At 37.9% G+C, this 22,081-nt stretch overlaps 1 long non-coding RNA gene and 1 pseudogene across 4 annotated transcripts; both read left to right on the top strand.

Annotated features, from left to right (window-relative positions):
- The first annotated feature begins 6,065 nt into the window (after window positions 1-6,065).
- LOC110735616 lies at window positions 6,066-6,877 on the top strand (annotated as a pseudogene).
- Window positions 6,878-16,420: 9,543 nt separating this feature from the next.
- On the top strand, window positions 16,421-21,719 carry LOC110735110. Of its 4 annotated transcripts, none has more exons than XR_002514010.1 (4): window positions 16,421-16,873; window positions 17,981-18,122; window positions 18,592-18,724; window positions 21,176-21,719. It is a non-coding gene; the product is annotated as an uncharacterized LOC110735110 (long non-coding RNA). The 4 variants fall into 4 exon arrangements; XR_002514008.1 differs by having other exon boundaries at window positions 16,422-16,873; window positions 18,597-18,724; XR_002514007.1 differs by having other exon boundaries at window positions 16,427-16,873; window positions 17,981-18,074; window positions 18,597-18,724.
- The last annotated feature ends 362 nt before the right edge of the window (window positions 21,720-22,081 follow it).

Below are 22,081 nucleotides of genomic sequence, written 5' to 3' on the forward strand. Positions count from 1 at the left end.
AAAGGAAAATACGACGACAAAGTACCTTGAGAGTGTATCATGTGAGAGGTAGCACCGGTATCCATATAGTAGTTCGGATTGGACAATGTCATAGTGTGCATCGCCTGATCGATATTGGTTGGCATGTACCCTTGCATGGATGGACCCGACATATAGTAGGCCTAAGGTGGGCGTGGCCCGAGGACACCGGATTAATTTGCTAGCTGTGGAGGCCTAGTTGCGGACCAAGGAGAGGGGCCAGGAGCCTGTGATGGATACGGGCAGGGGGAAAGAGCCCAAGGGCCCTGCTGCCAATAGGCCCGAGGCGGAGGATAAATCCAACTGGCCTGGGCTTGCTGTTGCTGCTGTGAGGAGGGAGCTCGCTAGGACTGCTGCTGCTACGTGGATGGACCACCACGCTTTGAGCACCGGCGCTACCCATGCCCTTGCCGGAGCCGCCCTTGCCCTTGCCAGATTTATGGTCGTTTCCACCACCACCACGCTGATTATTCCCACGAGAAGATTTGTGAGTAATTTCAGCGTGGTTTTGAGATGCTGAGGACTACTGTGTGATGCGAGCCTCATTGTGAGATTCAATAAAAATATCTGCAACATTCCCTTGTTCTTCCAATTCAAGCATAGATCGAAGAGCGTTAAAAGAGGGCAATGGGTTGAGATGACGAACGGACGTTCGAAAGGGTTTATACTCCTTTGAGTGACCTTTAAAAGCTGTAGAGCCATTCGATTATCGGAAACCTTGTCTCCTACATTTCTCAAATTATCAGCAAGGGTTTTAAGGCCAGTGCAATAAGGTTTAACACCATCAAATTGATCAAGCTTGGTGTTTGTGAATTGTGAATCAAGTTGTAAAGCTCTCGCGGACATGTTGTTTAGGAAGAAATTTTTCAACCGGTTTCAAGCATCAATCGCCTTGTCATTGGGATTGAGGATGGAGTTTAGTAGGTCATTGGAAATCGTCCCAGAAATCCATCGACGTACGATGTCATCAAGTCTCTGTGTGAAAGCTTTTTCGGCATCCGTTGGAGCGGAAACTTTGGCCAAAGGATCAACTGGTGAAGGTATAATATGGTCGATGACCATATTAGCGCGGCAATGAAGTTGGAAAAGAGTGGACTAGCTGTTGTATTGCGTTCCTTCACAATCAAGGGTGATAGGGATGCATGCCTTGATGTTAGGCACAAGGGTTGTCGGATGAAGCTTGCTATTGTCGGCCATGGATGAAGGAAGAAGAGAAGTGGAAGCGAGGTTTAGGAAAGGAGATAACCTAGAACTCGTGATACCATATAAGAATAGAGAGAATATTTGCCGTGCTTTCTCATTAAACGTTCAACCAATATATACAAAAGTATGTTAGCTAAACTAGGAAGCTATACAAGATAATTACCATAATTACAGGAGATAATTATCAAGGATAATTACAAATAACATATATACATAAATAGATTATTTACATAATCTATCAATTTCATTCTGTTTTCTAATTACGACAAAAAAATCGCTAATTCTACTCCTTCTTTTTGTATTTTTATTATTAATTTTTTTTTTAACCTACGGGTCGTTTACCGTATAAAATTAATTATCTATTTACCTAACTTATCCTCCAAAAAAATTAACAAGTAAAAAGGTAAGCAAGGGTCGATCCCACGAGGAGAGTTTGAACTTTTTAAACTCAAGGTTAACTTAGAAAAAATAAACTATTTACATTATGTACAAGAGAATGTGCCCTAAACTAATTTGAGTTTGATTGAGTTTAATATTCGGTGATAAGATCATCCATCTTTGTGCTAATTAAATTGAATTTGATTTGATGCTTAGGCTCAACTGATCAAATTCCTTATAATCGCACAACCTGCCCCAAAGCTTGCTTTATTCTGGAAGGAGTGATGAGTTTGTATAAAGCTCAGGTATGCATCATCTTTCTATCCCTCTTAGTCTAGTTAATTAATTGATAAATAATTGTTCATGTTTTTTTTTTTTTTTTTTTTTTTTTTTTTTTTTTTTTTTTTTTTTTTTTTTTTTTTCGCACCATTCGTAAACTCAACCTTTGTATTGAAAAGAAAAGAGATTTGCTATGTTGGGAATTAATTGTTTTCTCTCTGTTGGACAGTCTAAGTATCCAATTTGAACTTTTGGGATTCAATAAAAAATTAAACTTCTTAATCTCACAGTCACTAAATTATTGGAAATTGTCTGCTTATTCTCTCTTGATGATTTACTGCCCATATTCTTGTTGTTTATTCTCATGGTGCTCGCACTTGGTACATAGACTCGGTACTTATCTAATTGTTGGACAGTGAGATTTTAAAATTGAAAGACTTTAGGTTTTAGGGTACGGGTGGCTGTTGAACACGTGCAAATATCTGTGGCTCTTGTTCTTCTTCCACAATATATTCTGCCTACAATTCTATTGAGAATTTGAGATCTTCCACTTTGCTCGCTCACTATACATTTTGCTAAAAGTGATGATCATTCTATTGATTGTATTACTCTTCTTGCTAGTTCGAAAGATGTCATGGAGAATTCTCCCCATAAATGAAGGCTGAAGCGTTAGCTGACATGAGAGAAAATTGTTTCGAATATAAGCCAAGTCAACTTCTAAGTGATGCTGAGATGTATGGAATTCTTTCCTACTTGGTCGACTTCAGCAGTGCGAAAGACTTGGACAAACAAAACATTGATTACATCTCTTCATCCTATTCTTTGTTGACCCAAATTGAAAACTTGATTCGAGAAGATGACAAAGACAAGTTTGCTGCCTTTTTGAACGCTAATCATGAATTAATTCATCACTTCCCTACCAGTGAGGTCTTCTCTTTACTGTGCTGGAACAATGCTCCAGCATGTGTCGCCGCTTTACTTGAGTCTCCTCTCAGAGTTGATGTTGATGTCGATAGCTTCCGGATCGGTGAGGCAACTATTCCGTTGGAGGTAGCGGCTTTTAAGCTATCTTTACCCCTAACTCAAATATTACTAGCACATGGAGCCGATGCTAATGCTCAACATGGTTTCCACAACTGTACTTGATGCTGCCCTCGCAACAGTAAGGTCTCACAAACGAGAATGGACTGTCCAACACTATACAGAATTGATCCTCATGTTGTGCGATTCAGACATGGTATCGATTATTTCTCTTAATTATAATGATTTGGAGCTAGCTTTTTTGTTGGAAAATTTTTATTGCATTTTTCGCTATTATTACCTTTTGAAGTTCTTATTTAATATATGGTATTCATGGCAGAAAGAAGCTGCTGCTGTTGTTACTACTTTGCTGGCTGCAATGGACTCACCCAAGCCACCACTCCATATTACTTACTCACGCCGTAACAAGAAGAATGCTCCTAATGTTGGGAATGATGAGCTGGAAAAAAAAAGGGTGAACAAATGATCTAAAGCCATATTGATGCATCCTTTCAGTCATTTGAATTTTTTTATTTTTTTATTGGAGATTTATTGTTTAAATTATGGAGCATGACTAATATGGATGTTGAGCTTAAATTTGTCTTTCCAGGTATTGAAGTATATTAAAATGAAGAGGTAATTTATCAAGGGGGTTTCATTTAGCCATTAAAGTAAATGGATGAGCTTATCTAATTAACAAGAAAGAGCTAATGTTGCACTAGTGTATTTCAAGTTTCAAGGGACATTATTAAAAAGCCTGCTTATTCTAGTGTATCGTTGCTTGTTCTATCTTTTATTTTTATTTTTTCTTTTATTTTTTTTTGCTGACATGATATATTTAATTGTCTTTGCGCATGTAAAGGAACATTCAAAGGGCGAAAGATCATCGACTAGGAGGAGCTACTGTTCTGTGTTGAAACAAGGAAATCCAGAAGCTGACGGTGAGGCAGAGCTGGAGCTGTTAAGATTGGAAGGGAGCATAGTACAAAAGCTGACCATATGGCTAGATGGGCTAGGACTTGTTCTTTGGGAAATGATATTTTGATGGAAGCTCAGAACTACCCCTTTTGCTATGTTATTGGAGTAACCACATTGTGTAATTTATCTATGTATTTGGTTAACTCTTCTAGTTCTAATCCTGTTGGTAGCACTAATCATGTTGGAACTAATTATGTGAGACTGACGCTGACCCAAGTAGGTTTGAACCATTGTAGTATACATATCTATTATGATTTAACTTAAACTAAAAAAACCATTGTGATTTGTTTTATTTTTCTTTTATTTTGTGGGTTTTAAATTGATTTTATGATTTAAACAATATTTTCATTGTTAAATTTTGATTTTTATCTAATGTCAAATGATTTTTGTAAAGTTCCAAGTGGGCAATCCCCAACTTAATTAAGAAGTGGTAAACTGTCTTCCAAACCCCAACCAAGCAACTTGTTCTAACATGTTGTAGTAGTTGTATGTAGACATTGTTTTTAATCTAGCCGTTAGATAACTAACAGTGAAATGGGTGTTGGGTTTCGTAGTGTCTAACACTACGTGGAATGAAACCCTCCCAAAATCCACACACAAATTAAAGTAACTAAATATGCATATTAATTAACTATCACATAATTAATTAACAAAGAGAGATAGAAAAAACGATCATACCCTTGATGCGTGTTTTGCTCCTTTTAGAGCTCAAACTTGAAAGTGTAGAGCTCCGCAAATGTGCAAGCCTCCAACGGCTCTCAACCTCGAGACCCGACCCGAACGACCCCTACCCCGAAGCTTAGTCGGGGCTAGAACAAAACAACTTAGAGTATTAGAACGAAAGTGTTCTTGCTTGTGGAGATCCTTTCAAGTTCACAACTCAAGTGTCCCTTCCCAATGCCAAATGATTAGTATTTATAGGCAAGGGAGCACTTGAATTCCAATCTCCCATCAATGTGAGAGAGTTGGTAAAACGCATTTATTAAATTTAATTTAATTCAAAAATCAAATTAAAAACCAAATGAATTAACAAACAACAAGTGTCAAGTGGAGAACAAGGGGTTAGGTGAGGACCACAAGGTGGGAGACCACCCTCCCCTTGCTCCCCAAGCAAACCCACACACACAAGCTCCCACACGTATAAGACAACCAAATGCAAGTGCTAGCTGGCGGCCTGCCTTCGCAGCCAAGGCACCCTCGCTGGCGCCTAGCGCCATGGCTAGGCCTGCCAGCCAGCCCACATATGCCCATGCACAGCCAGCAGGCCTGCATGCTATGCGAGCTGCTGCTGCGTTGCTTATGCTAGGCAACGCCTAGCTGCTACGATGCTTGCGGGCTGCTGAGTGCGAGGCACCAACATGCTAGTACGCTAGCACGCATGGTGCGCTAGCTGTTAGCTTGCGATGCCTAGCATGCGCATGCTGCTAGCTTGGCTCGGCATGGTGCTACTACTAGGCCCCTGCTAGCCCAGCGATGCTTTGGTGCGTGCTGGTGCTAGCTTACGTGTAACCAGGCGCACCAGCCCCGCAAGCATGCTCGGCCAGCAGCAAGCCTAGCACGGGCATGCATGCTTGGCTTGCGGCACAGCGATGCTTAGCGGTTGGTGCCCTATGCTAGCCTAGCCTTCGCATGGCTAGGCCAATGCAAGGCTACGACTTAGCTTTAACTTATTGTTTTGCTTGATTTCTCGTCTCGTCGAATCCTAAATTCGACTCGACTTACGACGCTCGGTTTCGACGCTCTAAGCTCGATATCCGACGTTTTTGTTCATAATACTCTAATGACTCATTTAATCCTTTGGATTAATTCGTCGTTTTGGTTTGGTTACTCGATTGGGTGTGACCCGAAGGGTTCAGTCAAGATTAAGCTGTAATATTAATTATGCATTAATATTACTGATCGGATTGGGCCTCCAGCTAGGCATTCCGGTCACTTGACCTCACTGAATAATTAACTTTCTAATAATTCCGAACCCTCTATCGGAATAATACACTTGTTCGAAGGACACCATTCCTTTCACAATGGGCGGTTGGATACGTAGGTCCTATCATAAAGTAAAATTACGATTTTGTCCACAAGTTGAATATCTAGATGTTAATTAAATAACCTAACAACTGATAATTTATACACGAATGAAGAAATCTATTAGTCCCTAGGATAGTTAAAATGGTTATATGATCGTAATCGTGATGAAAATTGTTTTGGTGCAAGACGTTAGTAGAGAGATACGAACATTATTGATATATGGAGAGGGCATCAACATTCTTCATAGAGGTTGACGATGTGTCGATTACGAGCCTGAATTTCGGAAAAGAGTTCATGGAATCAATTGAAGCTAAGCAGATTGCTCATCAAGAGGCCGAGAGGAGTAAGTTTGTTGTAGAGAAAGCTGAACAAGAGAAGAAAAGTGCCATCATTAGGGCTCAGGTTGATCTTTTACTCAACTCTTTCTGTTTTATTACCATATACTTCTATTAACTTTATTTCTTCCATTTCATTAGGGAGCATTAAGTTATTACCTATGTTTTGCGAGGATTGAACTCAATGATATATAGTTCAACCAAATCACCGAAAGACAATCGATAGTTTATTGCATATCCTTCGAACAAAGAGATACACCCTTAATTCTTCATAGGAGTATATAAACTAAGGTCTTAGAAGATGCTACTTGCTACTATACTAGTATTTTACATAGATGTTAGAATGTCATTTAACATATTGGATTGAATGAATGCAGAGTGAAGCAAAGAGTCCACAATTGATTGGTGAGGCCGTGTCCAAAAATCAAGCTTTCATAGCACTAAGGCACGTTGAAGCATCAAAGGAAACAACACAATCGATGTCAAATGCAGATAATCATGTGTATTTAAGCTTTGATAATCTCTTAATCGACCTCAAGAGCTTAGATACAGGTTACAAGAAAGGAGTCAAATTTAATCCAAGTACAATTTTCATCAATCTTCAATACATAATTTTTCTTAAATTCTGTTGGTTAAAATAATGTTATTACTCGCTATAAGAGGCGAACAATTTTTTTTCGAGGAACAACAAATTGATTTATGCTTACAAGTTGCACAATAAGAAGTATGAAAAACCCAGGAGCTGCAACAACTCAACAGGCCTTATCAAAGTGGTTAACACAACATACACGTACATTACACAAAACTTGAGGGTGCAATAATTGTTGTGATATAGTAAAATTAAGCAAATCAACCCCCTAGAAAATACTACGAAACAACACATCCATGTGAAAGTTTATACATGAGAAAACGACATGCAAGAAGTTATGCATTACTGTTTTATCAATGTATTGGGGCAAATCCAATCAAACCAGCCAAATGTTAATCAAAGGTCAACCCAAGTCTACTAAATATTTTAACATGTAAAATTCACATTTCTTTGTTTAGGTCCGTTTATTAGTGGAGAAAGAAGGAAATAAAATCACCTTCTACTGTTTTCATTAGTCCAAAATTTAGGAGCCAATAAGATTAGTATCAATTGTATACGGTCAACAAAACATTCAAATAGTCAAATACTCAAATACCACAGACTATAAAGTAGGACTTCCACCAAGCAACGGTTGACTCTGCCATAAACTTTAGGCCATTTAAGGTTGGGGTTTGGGCTATGGGTTAGTGGTAGCATCCCCATTTTCCCAAGTTTTTGCAAGAGATCGAACCTCACTCCAGCATTATACTGGGATATTCCCCCATCCCCTAGTGTAGGTATCCTGAGATAGGATCAGTACACGACTCACTCGTGTACCATTCCGTTGAAAAAAAACACTAAGGCTTGGTAACACTCACTCGGATCATTTTGAGGGTTGAAATTTATTTCAAAAAAAAGCGGTCCTTTCACCTAGGGCTGAGCAGAGTGCGGTCTGGACCACACCAAACCGCAAATTGAACCGTAATTAGACGGTTTGGTATGATTTGCGATTTGAAAAGTGCGGTTTGGTATTTTATTTTTCCAAACCACAAATTTTGTCGTCAAAGGTGCATCGTTGCGGTCTTGCAAAAAACGACATTTCAATTTGTAATATATTGTTATTAACTTTGTTAAATTAACTTTTGTAGTTTGTAGTAAGATTTTGTTTAATTAATGTTTATTTTGATGAATTAAACGAAAACTTGTAAGACATTATTAAATATAGTATTTAGAGAATTTTTTTTAAGGAAATGCGGTTAAACTGCAAATCGCACCGAACCAAACTGCAAATTGTAGTGCAGTTTGGTGCGGTCTGGGAAATTTTGCAGTGCGGTTTGAATTGGTTTGCGAAAATCCCAAACTGCAAAATTGCGATTTGGTACGGTTTAGGGTCCAGACCGCACCGCGCTCTCCCCTACTTTCACCTCATACTAAAAAATCATTAATATTGCTTAGATGTGGGACCCATGCACCACAAAAGGGAAAACACCCTTACCATGAAGAGCATTATTCTTGTGAAACTTTAGTGGAAAAAATTATAATAATAATGGAGAAAATGACATTTGTGTGTTCAGGTTGTTATAGGCCCAAAACATGTTTTGGGCCTAACTCCTAGCTCGGATAACATTTTTGAATCATTCTTTCGCCTGAATGCGTTTTTTTTACCATTTCTATTTATTTCGTCAAGTCAAAAGCTTAAAAACTTGAAGTCTGATTTTTCGTGTTGGATAACATTTTCAGTCTTTCTTTTGCCTAAATGCGTTTTATTTTACGATTTCTAAATTGTTAGTGAGTTTGGAACCTAAAAAAATTGAATTCCGACTTTTCTTATCGGTTCCATGTTGCTCTTGGTCCAAAACGTGTTTTGGGCCTAACTCCTATCTCGGATAACATTTTTGAGTCATTCTTTCACCTAAATGCGTTTTTTTAACGTATTTAAAGGGTTCATCAATTCAGAAGCTTAGAAAATTCAAGTTCGATTTTTCGTGTCGGTTACGCAATTCTCTAAACCCAAAACGTGTTTCTGGCCTAACTCATTGCTCGGATAACAAGTTTGAGTCATTCTTTCGCCTAAATGCCTTGTTTTTTTTTTGTTTTTTTTTTTACCATTTTTAAAGTGTTTGTCAGGTCAGAAGCTTTAAAATTTGAAGTCCAATTTTTCACTTCAGTTACACGTTGCTCTGGGTGCAAAATGTGTCTTGGGCCTAACTCTTAGCTCGGATAACATATTAGAGTCATTTTTCGTCTAAATGCGTTTTTTACCATTTCTAAAGGGTTCACCAGGTCAGAAGTTTAAAAGATTAAAATCCGATTTTTTCCGTCAGTTACATGTTGATGTAGGCCCAAAATGTGACTCATAGCTCGTATAACATTTTTGAGTTTTTTTTTCGCCTAAATGCGTTTTTTTTTTTTACCATTTCCAAAGGGTTTATCAGGTCAGAAGCTTAAAAAATTGAAGTTCTTTTCGCGTCAGTTACATGTTGCTTTGGGCCCAAAACGTGTTTTACTCCAAAATCCTAGTTTGGATAACAATTAGGGTCATTCATTCACCAAAATGCGTTTTTTTTTTCATTTTAAAAGGCATTGTTGAAAGGAATGGTGTCCTTCCAACAAGTGTATTTTCTGATAGAGGGTTCAGAATTATCAGGGAGCTAATTCTTCAGTGAGATCAAGTGATCGGAATGCCTGGGTGGAGGCCGCTTCCGATCTGTAATAATAGTGAACAATTCATATTACAGCTTTGTCTTGACTGAACCCTTCGGGTCGAACCCAAACGAATTGTCGATCCAAACAGACGAATCAATCCGAAGGATTTGATGAGTCACTAGAGTATTATGAACACAGACGTCGGATATCAAGCCTAGGGCGTCGAGACCGAGCGTCGCAAAATCAACAAGAAACAAGTTCGAGCGTAGCCGTAGCATCACATTGGCCTAGCCATGTGGACGCTAGGCTAGCTCGAGCTAGCATGCACTGTGCGTGGCTAGGCGCAAGCCTAGACGCACCATGTGTGCTAGGCGCACCATCGCTAGCACTAGGTGCTTGCGTATGTGCATGCCTTGCATGGCAGCACCAAGCAGCAGCAGCGTGCCTAGGTGCTATCGCAAGCCCTCGCACAGCCTACGCATAACACAACACCATCGCATTGTTAGGCGCTGTGCATGTGTGCGTGTGAGTGCATGCCTACGCATGGCTGCGTGCTTGCGTGCGTGCCTTCGCATGGCAGCACCAAGCACAGCGAGCTAGGAGCATCGCCTAGGCAGCAAGCAGCAAGCAGCGAAGGGGGCCTCGCCCAGCGCCCGACACCTAGCAGCATGCGTGGCTCGCTAGCAGCACGCATGTGCTGGCTGTGCTAGCTGGTACGTGTTGTGCGTGCTGGCTGTGCTGGCTAGTGCATGCTGTGCGTGCTAGCTATGCTAGCTGGTGCGTGCTGGCGTGCTAGCTGGCTGCAAGCCAGCCATTGCTTGAGGCCGGTTTTAGGAAAGTGAGGACCAATGCTAGGAGCAAAGCCTTGGGGAGCAAGGCAATGGTCCCCCCCCATGGTTATGGTCCTCACCTCTCCTCTCCTCTCCTCTTCTCATGCCACTTGTTGATTTGTGATTGCATTGTTTTATAATTTGTTTTGGAATTAAATAAATAAGTAGAAAATGCAACTATCCCACATTGATCATGAATGGGAAGAGCAAGTTGCATTTTCTTAATTATTGTTTAATTATGTTTACGCATGCTTTATTGCTTTAATTATTGGGGCGGGTCTTGGGCGGGTTTCTCTTCCGCGTAGTGTTGGATGCTACGAAACCCAACAGCGGTATCGGAGCCGCGCTCCTTTTAATTATTGCAATTTGTAATTGATTTAGGTGATTTAAAATGGATTTAAATTTCTGATTGTGCTTTCTAATTAGATTAGAAGCTCGTTTTAATTAATTTTTTTAAAACTCGTATTTTTTCTCATTTTGGCTTTCGAACCCAGATTTCGACTCAAAAATAGTGATTTTTGAGTGGAATCGATGTTCTAAATCGTTTCTGACCCTTTTTGGGTTGTCTAGAAGCCAAAATTCACCCTGAAATATGTTTTCCGAGAGGTTTTTCGTTTTTGACGAAAAATTTTAAATCTTTATGCCTTGATTAATTTATGCATGTTAAGGGTAGATTAAATGTATGGTTGCATCCCTAATCTACTGCAATTATAAACCCTTTTAAGCATGATTATGAAGTCATAATGTGTGCTTAAGTTGGTATGTTCAATTTTTCACATAAACTTGTTATTTCACAATCATGCAAATAAATTGCATTAATGTGTGAATGTTTATTGTGAATGTGAAATTTTATGTTCCTTGTATATTAAAGATCCAATCTTTAAGTGTTTAAATGATTGGAAATTTGATTCTAAATTCCATGGTTGAACTAATTTTTGGATTTAATCATTTTGTGTTGATTAAAGTCCTTAAAGTTCAAGTACTTGTGATTAAATCTTGATTAATCTTCATATTGGAAGATGTAATTTTGTTATTTTACACAAGTTAAAAGTTGGAAATATTTTTCATTGGATGATTGGTTTTATTTTCCAACTCCCTACTTTGTCAAAATCATTATTAATTTGCATATTGGTCAAATTAATTTTGGGTATAGCCCTTCAATTTTAAGCATCAAAGAAATACCTAAATTATTTCAAAAGGGAAATTTTGGATGATTTAGGCTTGTGCACCATTAAAATTGAATTTAATTAAGTTGGACTTATTTTAATTTCAATTTTGCCCTATATTCATTCTAAAATAAATTTAGAATTAATTTTACGTCACACGTAAATCGGGTTTAAAATCCCGAGAAATGGCACGCAAATCAAGGAAAAAACACCCAACCGTCACCAAGGCTAGCCGGGCTGCCTAGCAGCCCACATGTGGCTGCCTATGGTGCGCACAGGGGCTGTGCCGTGAAATGGCGCTGCTGTGTGGCGAGGGGCTTGTGTTGCGTACTGCTGTAGTGCTGGATGCGTGGCCTTAGGCTGCTGGAGAGCTTGTGCGTGCTGCTGGGCAGCGAGGCAGTAAGCCCCAGCCAGCCAGCCCACTGTTGCCAGCGCCAGCGAGCAGCTAGCATGCGTAGCGTGGTGCTGGTGCTAGCTAGCAAGGCATGCTGCGCTAGGCGAGCTTGCTAGCAACCAGCACCACACGCAACGCATGGGCTACCTAGCAGCCATGGTGCGCAGCCCTCGCATTTTGTTGGTGGGCTGTTTTGCTTGATTTTGGGCTATTGTCTTTTGCAAAATTTTGCCGTTTTAATTTTATTTAAAAATTTTAACGAGGTTAGACCTCGATTTTTTCGGCTCTTGCAAAATTTTAATTTTGACAAAATTTGGGTTTACTGGCTTTATTAATTAGATTAATTAAGTTGGATGCGGAATTTAGTGGGAGCTTATGAATTTTTTCGTGAACAAATTGCACCTTAATAAACATAATTTGTTAAACAACGTTGACTAATTTTAATTAGGCGTGTTAATCGGATTAACCACCTAAGTTAGTTACTAGTTTTTGCATGTTATGCAATTTTACTTGTTTTTGTTGTAAAATGCATTGGCCATTCACATATAGTGAATAGGTGAATGAAAGCTTGTTTCACAGGGTTTCTTGAAAATAGCAACTAGTGGGGCCCGATTAGGATAGAAAATACGAACTGCGTTCCATTACTTATTTTTGTAAATCTAAATACGGTCTGCGTACCGTTGAGTATTTTTGTACCTTAATATTTAGATTAATCCTAGTCGTAGTAGCTAGTAATTTTATTTTGGCGAAGATGTCTCAAGACGGCGTTTCGATAAAGACGAGCCAAGATGAAGACCCTTGAAGATTTGAAGATTTCAAGGGGTCATGCTAGCTGCCAAATGCATCTAATTTTATGCTTTATATATATTATTGTGCTTATATATATATTTGAATGTTAGATGCATGTCTAGGATTTCAAATGTTACGATGATTAGTTAAGTTCACTTAAATCAACCAACATAGAAACCCTAGGTCCCTTAAAATATTGAGCTAAAATTTGTTGTTCCAAGAACAACACTTACCAAACTAATGCGCGTACGTGATGGGCTACGCCAAAGCGAGGCATCACTACATCCCTAGGAACGTAAGGTATACTAGGTATACGAGTTGATCTTGGTTAAGCTCAACGATATCAGTAAGGAGTTCTTAGATGTCGTGGCAAAAGAGATAAAATGTCAAGAATGCATTAGATGCGACGTTTTATCAAACCGAGAGTAGCTTAGAGCTATTAGAAATTAGATTGCTTACCCTAAAATATCTAGTGTTAAGACAAGCCAAAGCATGCTTAATCACTTTTTGATTTTTGGGATCTCAGAATCATTTTATTCTCGCCAAAAGGGACAAATTATTAATGCGTGGATAAAATGCTCAATAAGATTAAAAATTTGCATGAACGCTTTTAAATTTCAAACTTATTGGTTTATGAATGGTTTTTCATTTCAAATTCTTTCAATTGTTGAACCATGTCTGCAAGTAACTCAAACAACAATTCTATGTGCGCGGAACTCCCCGACAAGTTGGCATTTTGCCTTAACTTGGTCAACTTCAAGGAGTGGGAGGAGGAACTCAGGAAAACTCTTCGGAATTGTTCCTTGGAGTACACTCTTGACACTCCCATTCCAAGCTTCTTCTCTAAAGGGATCATGACCGATGAGGCTCATGAACAATGGTCTTCCAATTGCAAGAAAGTCTCACGACTTATGGCTAATTCCATCCCGGAAGATTGGAAGGAAAGCCTTTCCTCCTACCTTCCGGACATGTTCCTTAAAGCCCTTGAGGACGTTGTCAATGTGAGAGTCACCAAGAGTGACAATGACAACTATGATGGACTCGTGTTTGATTTGACTAGGTCACTCTCAAACATGAAGATAAAGCCACCGAATGTGGGTTGTCTTGCTAAGAGGCGCCGGCTTTGGAAAAAGGACTACAATGCCAAATTGAGACCCGGCATGCCCCTCCGACCTCATGTGCTTGGAATGACTAGGCTCTTCAAACACATGCAGCTTCTCGGAATCTCATTGGAGGATGAGATGGCGGGGTATATCTTGCTTGCTTCGCTCCACTCGGGCTATGATGCGCTTAGAGTGTATATAGCTGCGGGAAAGGAGACACGCTCTTTGATGGAGGTGGTGCCACTACTTAGCCGAGCCACCGCCTATGGAGTGACCGAGAGGCCCTTAAGAGCAAGGAGAAGGGAGTTCAAGAAGGTCAAGGCAAAGATGTGATGCTTCTATTGTTGTGGGCAAGGCCACTACAAGAGAGAATGCAAGCTCTTCCGGGAGGAGGAGGAGAGGAATGTAGCATCTGCCTTAGGTATCTTCATTGACACTTGTGTTTAAAGCTATTCATAGGTATTGGATACCAAATATGACTCACTTTGCGTTGCCTTTTTTCAGGGACTAAGTGAGAGGGCTTCACAAGTGGATGTGCAACTACGAGCGGACGACGAAGATGGTCTTTTGGTCATGCTTGTAGGCACATTAATTTTGTCTATGACATGTAATTCAACTGATTTTAGTTTTATCATGCTTTTGAACATCCTATGATCTATGGTGTTGGACACCGAGTTGCTTTGATCGTAAGACTTTGACAATAGTTGTCTCAAAATGTCTTGTTTATATATGTTCAATGGAAATTGCATGTTTTTACATATGATTAGACAAATGTTGATACCGCTGACAAAACTAAGACAATTCATAGTAGACATAGTTATGTCTACCTTATGTCGAATAAATCTGAATCCTTTGAGAAATTCAAAGAATTTCAGAGTAAAGTTGAAAATCAACTTGGCAAGAAGATAAAAGCACTTCGATCGGATCGAGGTGGCGAATATTTGAGCCATGAATTCGACGATCACTTGAAAGAACATGGTATTCTTTCAGAGTTGACACCTCCTAGAACTCCTCAATGGAATGGAGTATCCGAAAGGAGAAATCGAACCTTGTTAGACATGGTTCGATCAATGATGGGTCTTAGTGAACTTCCTATATCTTTCTAAGGACACGCATTACTAACTGCGGCACTAACAGTGAACCGTGCTCCGTCAAAAGCAATCGAAAAGACTCCATATGAATTATGGATAAAGAAACCTCCAAGTTTGTCTTTTCTTAAGATTTGGGGTTGCGAAGCATATGTCAAGAGATTAATTTATGACAAACTTCGCCCAAAATCGGACAAGTGTTTCTTTGTGGGCTACCCAAAAGAAACCAAGGGGTATTACTTCTACAATAAATCCGAGAATAAAGTGTTTGTTGCTCGTGATGGTGTCTTTTTGGAGAAGGAACACCTTTCCAAAATGACAAGTTGGAGGAAAATCTAACTCGACGAAGTTCGAGAGGATGAGCAACAATGTCAACCTGATAAAACTGACAATCAAAATGCTTTAGAAGCAGTTGATAAGATTGGTCAGAATCAAACAGACAATGTAAATGCTCAACCTATTACCCTTCGTAGGTCGCAACGACCAAGATCTCAACTAGACAGATACCTTGGTATTGTCTTAACCGAAGATCAGGACATCCTAGTCATGGATGGAGATGAGCCAGCGACATATAAACAAGCTATGACGAGCCCCGACTCTACTAAATGGAAAGAAGCCATGAAATCTGAGATGGACTCCATGTCTGAAAATCAAGTCTGGGACTTGGTAAATTTGCCCGAAGGTTACACACCCATTGGTTGAAAATGGATTTTCAAATTGAAAACAGACAAAGATGGAAATGTATCGGTATACAAAGCTAGACTGGTGGCAAAAGGTTACAGGTAAATCCACGGGATTGATTATGATGAAACCTTTTCGCCAGTCGCAATGCTTTAGTCCATCCGGATCATCCTAGCGATTGCTGCATATTACGATTACGAAATATGGCAAATGGACGTCAAAACCGCCTTCCTTAATGGGATTTTGGAAGAAACTGTGTATATGACACAGCCGGAAGGTTTTGTTGATCCAAGCAATGCTGGAAAGGTATGCAAGCTTAAGAAGTCCATATATGGACTGAAGCAGGCAAGCAAAAGTTGGAACTTGCGATTTGATGAAGCCATTAGTAAGTTTCCTTTAATCAAGAATCCAGATGAGTCTTGTGTTTACAAGAAGGTCAGTGGGAGTGACATCACATTCCTAGTCCTATATGTCGATGACATATTGCTCATTGGAAACAACACAAAATTATTAGAGTCTCTAAAGGGCTGGTTGGGAAAGTGCTTTTTAATGAAGGACTTAGGAGAGGCATAGTACATATTGGGCATCAAGATCTATAGGGATAGATCTAAGAGAATGATTGGATTGAGCTAAAGTACTTACATTGATAAAGTACTGGCACGATTCAGCATGGAGAATGCCAAGAGAGGGCACCTACCCATGTCCCATGGTGTAACTCTCAGCAAGAAACAGTGTCCACAGACATCTGTTGAGCGAGAGAGATTAAATCAGATTCCATATCACTATTAGAAAAAATGAAATAGGCAACCCCCCTTTAGCACCGGCTCTTGAAAACCGGTGCCAAAAGAAATGGACGGGATTGAAAAATTCAGTGTTGGCACCGGTTCCAACTAAAACCGGTGCCAAATCCTGTAATTAGCACCGGTTCAAACCGATGCCAACTTAAAAAAAATATATATAGTATGGAAGAGAGTTGGCACCGGTTCGCCTTAAACCGGTACCAACTATGGTAATTAGCACCGGTTCAAACCGGTGCCATTTTTGAAAAAAAAAACCCCGGTTTCGTTATGTAGTATACTCTTTCTTTCTCTTGCTTTCATTTCCTCAATCTTTCCTCCTCTCTCATCTGATCTGCCTCTCTCTCCCCTCCATTGAAGCTTTCTCTCACTTTCCTCAAACTCCTTCTCTCTCCTTCGATCTCTATAACCGCCACTTTCCTTTTCCTTTCATCTCGATCTCTTTCGATCTCCTTCTCCTTCTCTCTTTGAGGTTAGGGTTTCTGGGTGCGTCTATTTTGAATCAATTCGATGTGCGTGCGTCTTCAACAACAACAAATTCGAATCAATTTCGAACCAAAAATAAGAAATTCGAGGTTAGGGTTTCTGGGTTATTTAGCTTTTTGAATATTTTTCGATTTTTATTAATTGCTTTTTTTTTAAGGTTTTTTTGGGTTGAATTTCTATGTTTTCTGAATATTTTTTGACTTAAATTGATTGTTTTATTTTTTTGTTTTTTTTTGGGTAGAATTTGTAGGTTTTCTGAATATTTTTTGATTTTTATTGATTGTTATTTTTTTTGTTTTTTTCGGTTGAATTCCTAGGTTTTATGAGGATTATATGAACATTATTATTATATATATATATATATATATATATTTATATGTGTGTGCGTGTGTATATATATGTATATATATTATATAAATATACATATATATATGTATATATATATATATGTATATACATACATATATATATGTATATATATACATATATATATGTATATATAAAATATATATACATATATATATATACATATATATATATATACATATATATATATATATACATATATATATATATACATATATATATATATACATATATATATATATATATATATATATATATATATGTATATATATATATATATATATATATATATATATATATATATATATATATATATATAGTTTTGTTAATGGAGCATAGACCAATTTGAGTAATGAGATGTGTGTGTTTTGAAATGAGGGTAGGACTGATTATAGGGCCAGAAATCTCATGATTAATCAGGACAAAAACTAAATTTTCAATTACTATTACAAATTTTCAATTATATGTAAGTAGTATGGGTTGAAAGGAGTGTTTGCACAGAGAAAATACAGTATAATTGTTTGTCAGTCAAAGCTTGATTGCCAAATTTTTTTTACTAATACCAATAACTTAAGCCTAATTGATGATAGAAATCCTTGGTTGAATTTCCTTGAAGACATAAATTTTGCTTCTTTCACATTATTATGACTTTGTTATGTACTTTGGCTTAAATTATTAAGCTACATTTCATTGAAATTATACAGCAAGGAAAGAAAGAATGTATCTTTTCTAGCTTATAGTTTTATCTACTTATCTTGGATCTGATGATGTTGAAGTAAGTCTCTTATATTTTCATTTGTTCTTATTGTGTATTCTTTTTTTCTAAATAGGTGTCACTCATGCCTTGGTAACAAGGGGGTGCTGGTTTTATTGGATCACATGCAGCACTAACACTTTTAAGACTTGTATCATGAGACAATTGTGGTATCCTCTCCCTTCAATCATCCTTACTGTCCACTAATCTTTCTCGTGGTAACCTATTGCGAAATTCTTTGCATGTCAAATTCTTAGTTGTATTCTTTGATTGAACTAGTATTAGTATTATGAATTGACTGATTGATTGATTTATGTTTTGGAGGAATGTAGTGTTTTGGACGGATGGCTATGATGTTGATGAACAGATAAAATTATAATTTTTCAAAATAGTTATGTATTTTAGATTGGCTTAAAAGAGATAGTACATTGAAGATTGATTTTGACAAGTATAGTGCAGGAAAATGTGTGGCCTATTGAATCTGTGGTACTAACCTTTGTTGTGAGTGTATAATGTATATGGTGCATGATTTGTTGTTTAAGTGCTCCACTTTCATAAACCAACATATATATGTAGATAAGTGGACGCATTAAGATAAATGTTTGGGGTTTTCTTTATTTAATTTCTAAGTTTACTGGAGAACAATTTTGGGTATCATGGTGCTTAATGAATTGTTGCTTTGTTTAGTGCAGATGCATCTAAAACTAGTACTGAAAAAGAAGCAATGCAGAACACAGTTCGTAAAGCAAGTCGAGCTCTCACAGAGCAAGAAGCAAGACAGATTGTGTGTTGGTGACTAATGAGACCCTGCTGTTGTGTGGTAAGCTAGGAAACGTGTTAAGAATGATGAGAATTTGTGTTGATTTTCTATGATTTGTTCTCAATGACCTATTTGTGAGAACATTTGGGTGAAATAAAAAATTTGATTTCAATCCTTCTGGCTCTGTGTGATTTGAGTCCCCTTGTTGTGAAAATGAGTCCCTTTTTTTAGGGTTTTCATGTGTGGTTTTGATTTCCATGTGATGAAGGGATTCATTTGATCCATTGTTGTTAAGTGTGTTTAGCTCCAACATATTCTTGTCAAAGATGTGTTGTTGAGGAAATCACTTGAACATTGTGTGTTGCTTGTTGATAAATGGTTGCCAGCAACTGTGATCTGTTGCTGGCCAGGGGATGTATGATTGTGATATGTTGTTGTTGCTATTGATGTTGGTGTGTGGCCTGAGTTCCTTGATTATGTCCCTTAATTAATGTTTCTTGGAATATACTCCTTGACTATGTCCCTTTTTAATTGACCCTTATATAACAAACCAATGCGTTGAGTCCCTTGGCCGTAAATAGTTACACAAGGATAATCCATATGATGAAGGGACTTACTTTCATCGTACAGCTTCTCACTGTGATTTTCTCCGGTTTGTCCATTGAGGTAACACAGTTTGAGAAGTTTTTGGATGAGAATAAAACCCCTGATGGATTCATGAATTATTTGCTTTATTTTGATGAAATTTGCGGTTTTTGTTGTTGTGTTTGAATAGTCATTGAATGCCAAGCTAAGAGTGTACTGTTGGTCCAATTATACATATTAAATGCTTTGAAATTTTGGGTTTAATTGATGTAATATTGTTCCAAATGCCGTCGCGCGATGTTGGTTGCTCGTAGCAGAATTCGTGGTGTCAAGATCTCTGAGGTTATTGAGATCTCTGATGATGAGTCCCCTGTTGCACCTGATGGGGGGGGGGGGGGTTTAATCCTCCACAACTCCAGAAGATGAGTTAGGAGTTGTTCTTTCGCGGTGTCAAGATCTCTGAGGTTATTTATGCAGAGTTATTGTGAATTTTGAATTATTGTGAATTTTGAATTTTGCTTGTTCATGGACAAATTTTGAGTTATTTATGCAGAGTTAAGATGAGTTATTGTGAATTTTGCTTGTTCATGGACAAATTTTTGCAAGCTATAAACCTGTTTACCTCAGGTATTTTGTTAGTTAGATAGAATTGAGAATATAGAATTGTTGTCCTAGGAGTCTGCTAGTCTACTTAAGTATATTAGGCAAGTCTTATCTTGTTGCAAGTTCCTGAGCTTAGATTTATCACACATAAATTTGATGCATCAATAAATTAAGTCTTTTCAAATGATGTTTATGCTAGCATGATTTAGTCAGGGAGTTCTGAGTGCACTAACTATTGAGAAAAATCTCTAAGTTAGGCTTCTTGGTTAATATTATTCCTGGAAAATATTAGATTGAAGAGTACATTGCTTGTTTATTAGCCAAGTTCGAGTTATATGCTGCCATTTGCACCACTGTTGTCAAGTCTGAATTTCTGAAGTGTAGTTAGTGCACGTTCTGGCAGCATAATATTAATACTTAGCTAGCTCTAGTCCAAAAATCAGGAGAGCCATTTTGCTAAATATGTTAGATACCAATTTGAACAGATTCTATCTTTACATGTTGTGTAATTTGAGTAGAAAAGTTTTTAACTGCATACTTAGGATTACCAATTCATTGCCTCATGTTTAATTGCTATTGAAGTGAGAATAAGCAATGCCAAAGATATGTGAATTCTAAAGTCTGATTCTGCTTAAAGTAGTTTCTGAATGTCTGACATGATAAGTAACTTGCTGATTTCTTTGGCATTATTTTATCAGTCCAACATCGTGGTCGTATGCTATGAAATTTCCAGGGATTTCTGGAAGTAAGGTTATCTGAGTAATATAATCTGGTTGGAATTATTTTTGAGTAAAATATGAGCAGGATTGATTTTGGGAATTTTCATAAGAACTAATTTAATGGAATTGCATAATATATATCTTGATATACCCAACTGCTTGATGCTTAATTGTTACTGAAATTCAGTATACTCACTGCCATAAGTCCATAACTACTGAGTTTAACTGTCGTCTCTGAATAATTATTCTTTGAATCCAACAGCTAATAATTAGACAAAACTTATAGGGTAATGAGATATATGGTATATGTTTGCATTATAAGTTAATTCCAGCCCTGGCACTAGCTCATTTTGAACATGAAATCAATTTTTGCTATAAAGATCCAAGTTAAAAGAGTGTAGACAGACTACTAACTTTCTGCCAGATTGCTAGTATCCTTATATGAGGTGTAAATGCTAATGAATATGCAGTTTATTTATTGGTAGAAGATAGTTGCATCCAAATCATCTTGTCTTGGCTACTAATATTTCTGTCCAATAATGGATTTTTAAAGCCTCTGCTGTAATATTTCAAGTCCTTCTCATAAATTCTGTTTTTCTTAAAGGTGTATGTACACGTACGATAAAGAAGCTAGACTTCAGCGCATTAAAGCATACGTAGGCTTCTTAAACGAGACTAGCAACCCAATCAAAAACAGACCAGCAGCCCACCAAAACAGCAGCACCATCCTACACCACTACTGCTCAGAACCCAAACAGCAGCCCAACCAGTACAGAGCAGACACCAGCAATCCCTGTAGGAAAACAGGCAGACAGACAGCACCAGCTGAGCATAAAGTCAAAGGAGACAGACTCTAAATCCATGAGCAGCAGCTTCCAGCAAGTCCTGACAGCAGCCTGCACAGAAAACAGACACATCTGCATCACCACCAAGAACCAGCCTAGCAACACAGCAGCTCAACATCACAGCTCCCCAGAATACCAGCAACATGGCTGCAAAAGGAAAACAGACAACAGCACGGTAGTATCAACACAACAAACTTCTCAACAAACTAGAACAAGATCCAAGTGTACTAGTCATCATTCAACTGAAATCTCAAGTGTTTTTTTTTTTTTTTTTTTTTTTTTTTTTTTTTTTTTTTTTTAGTTTTTAAAAGTGTAATATTACAAGTTATTGAATAAAATATATGTATTTTATGTATATTGTGATTATATATAAGTAGTTGGTATAATTTAAGTGAAAAAAATGCAAAAAAAAAAAAAAATTATTTTATTTTTTTGGGGTATTTTTGGCACCGGTTTGGACCAGAACCGATGCCTAAAGTGGGGTTTTATGCACCGGTTCTTGCTTTGAAACGGTGCCAATAGTATTGAAAAAAAAAAAATCGCACCATGGTAGTTGGCACCGGTTAACCGGTGCCAAATCATGAAATTAGCACCGGTTAACCGGTGCTAAATGCTTTAGTTGGCATCAGTTTTGAACTGGTGCCAAATTTTCATGGATTTGGCAT

This window comes from Chenopodium quinoa, unplaced genomic scaffold (genome assembly GCF_001683475.1).
Source record: "Chenopodium quinoa cultivar QQ74 unplaced genomic scaffold, ASM168347v1, whole genome shotgun sequence".
NCBI classification, from domain to species: domain Eukaryota; kingdom Viridiplantae; phylum Streptophyta; class Magnoliopsida; order Caryophyllales; family Amaranthaceae; genus Chenopodium; species Chenopodium quinoa.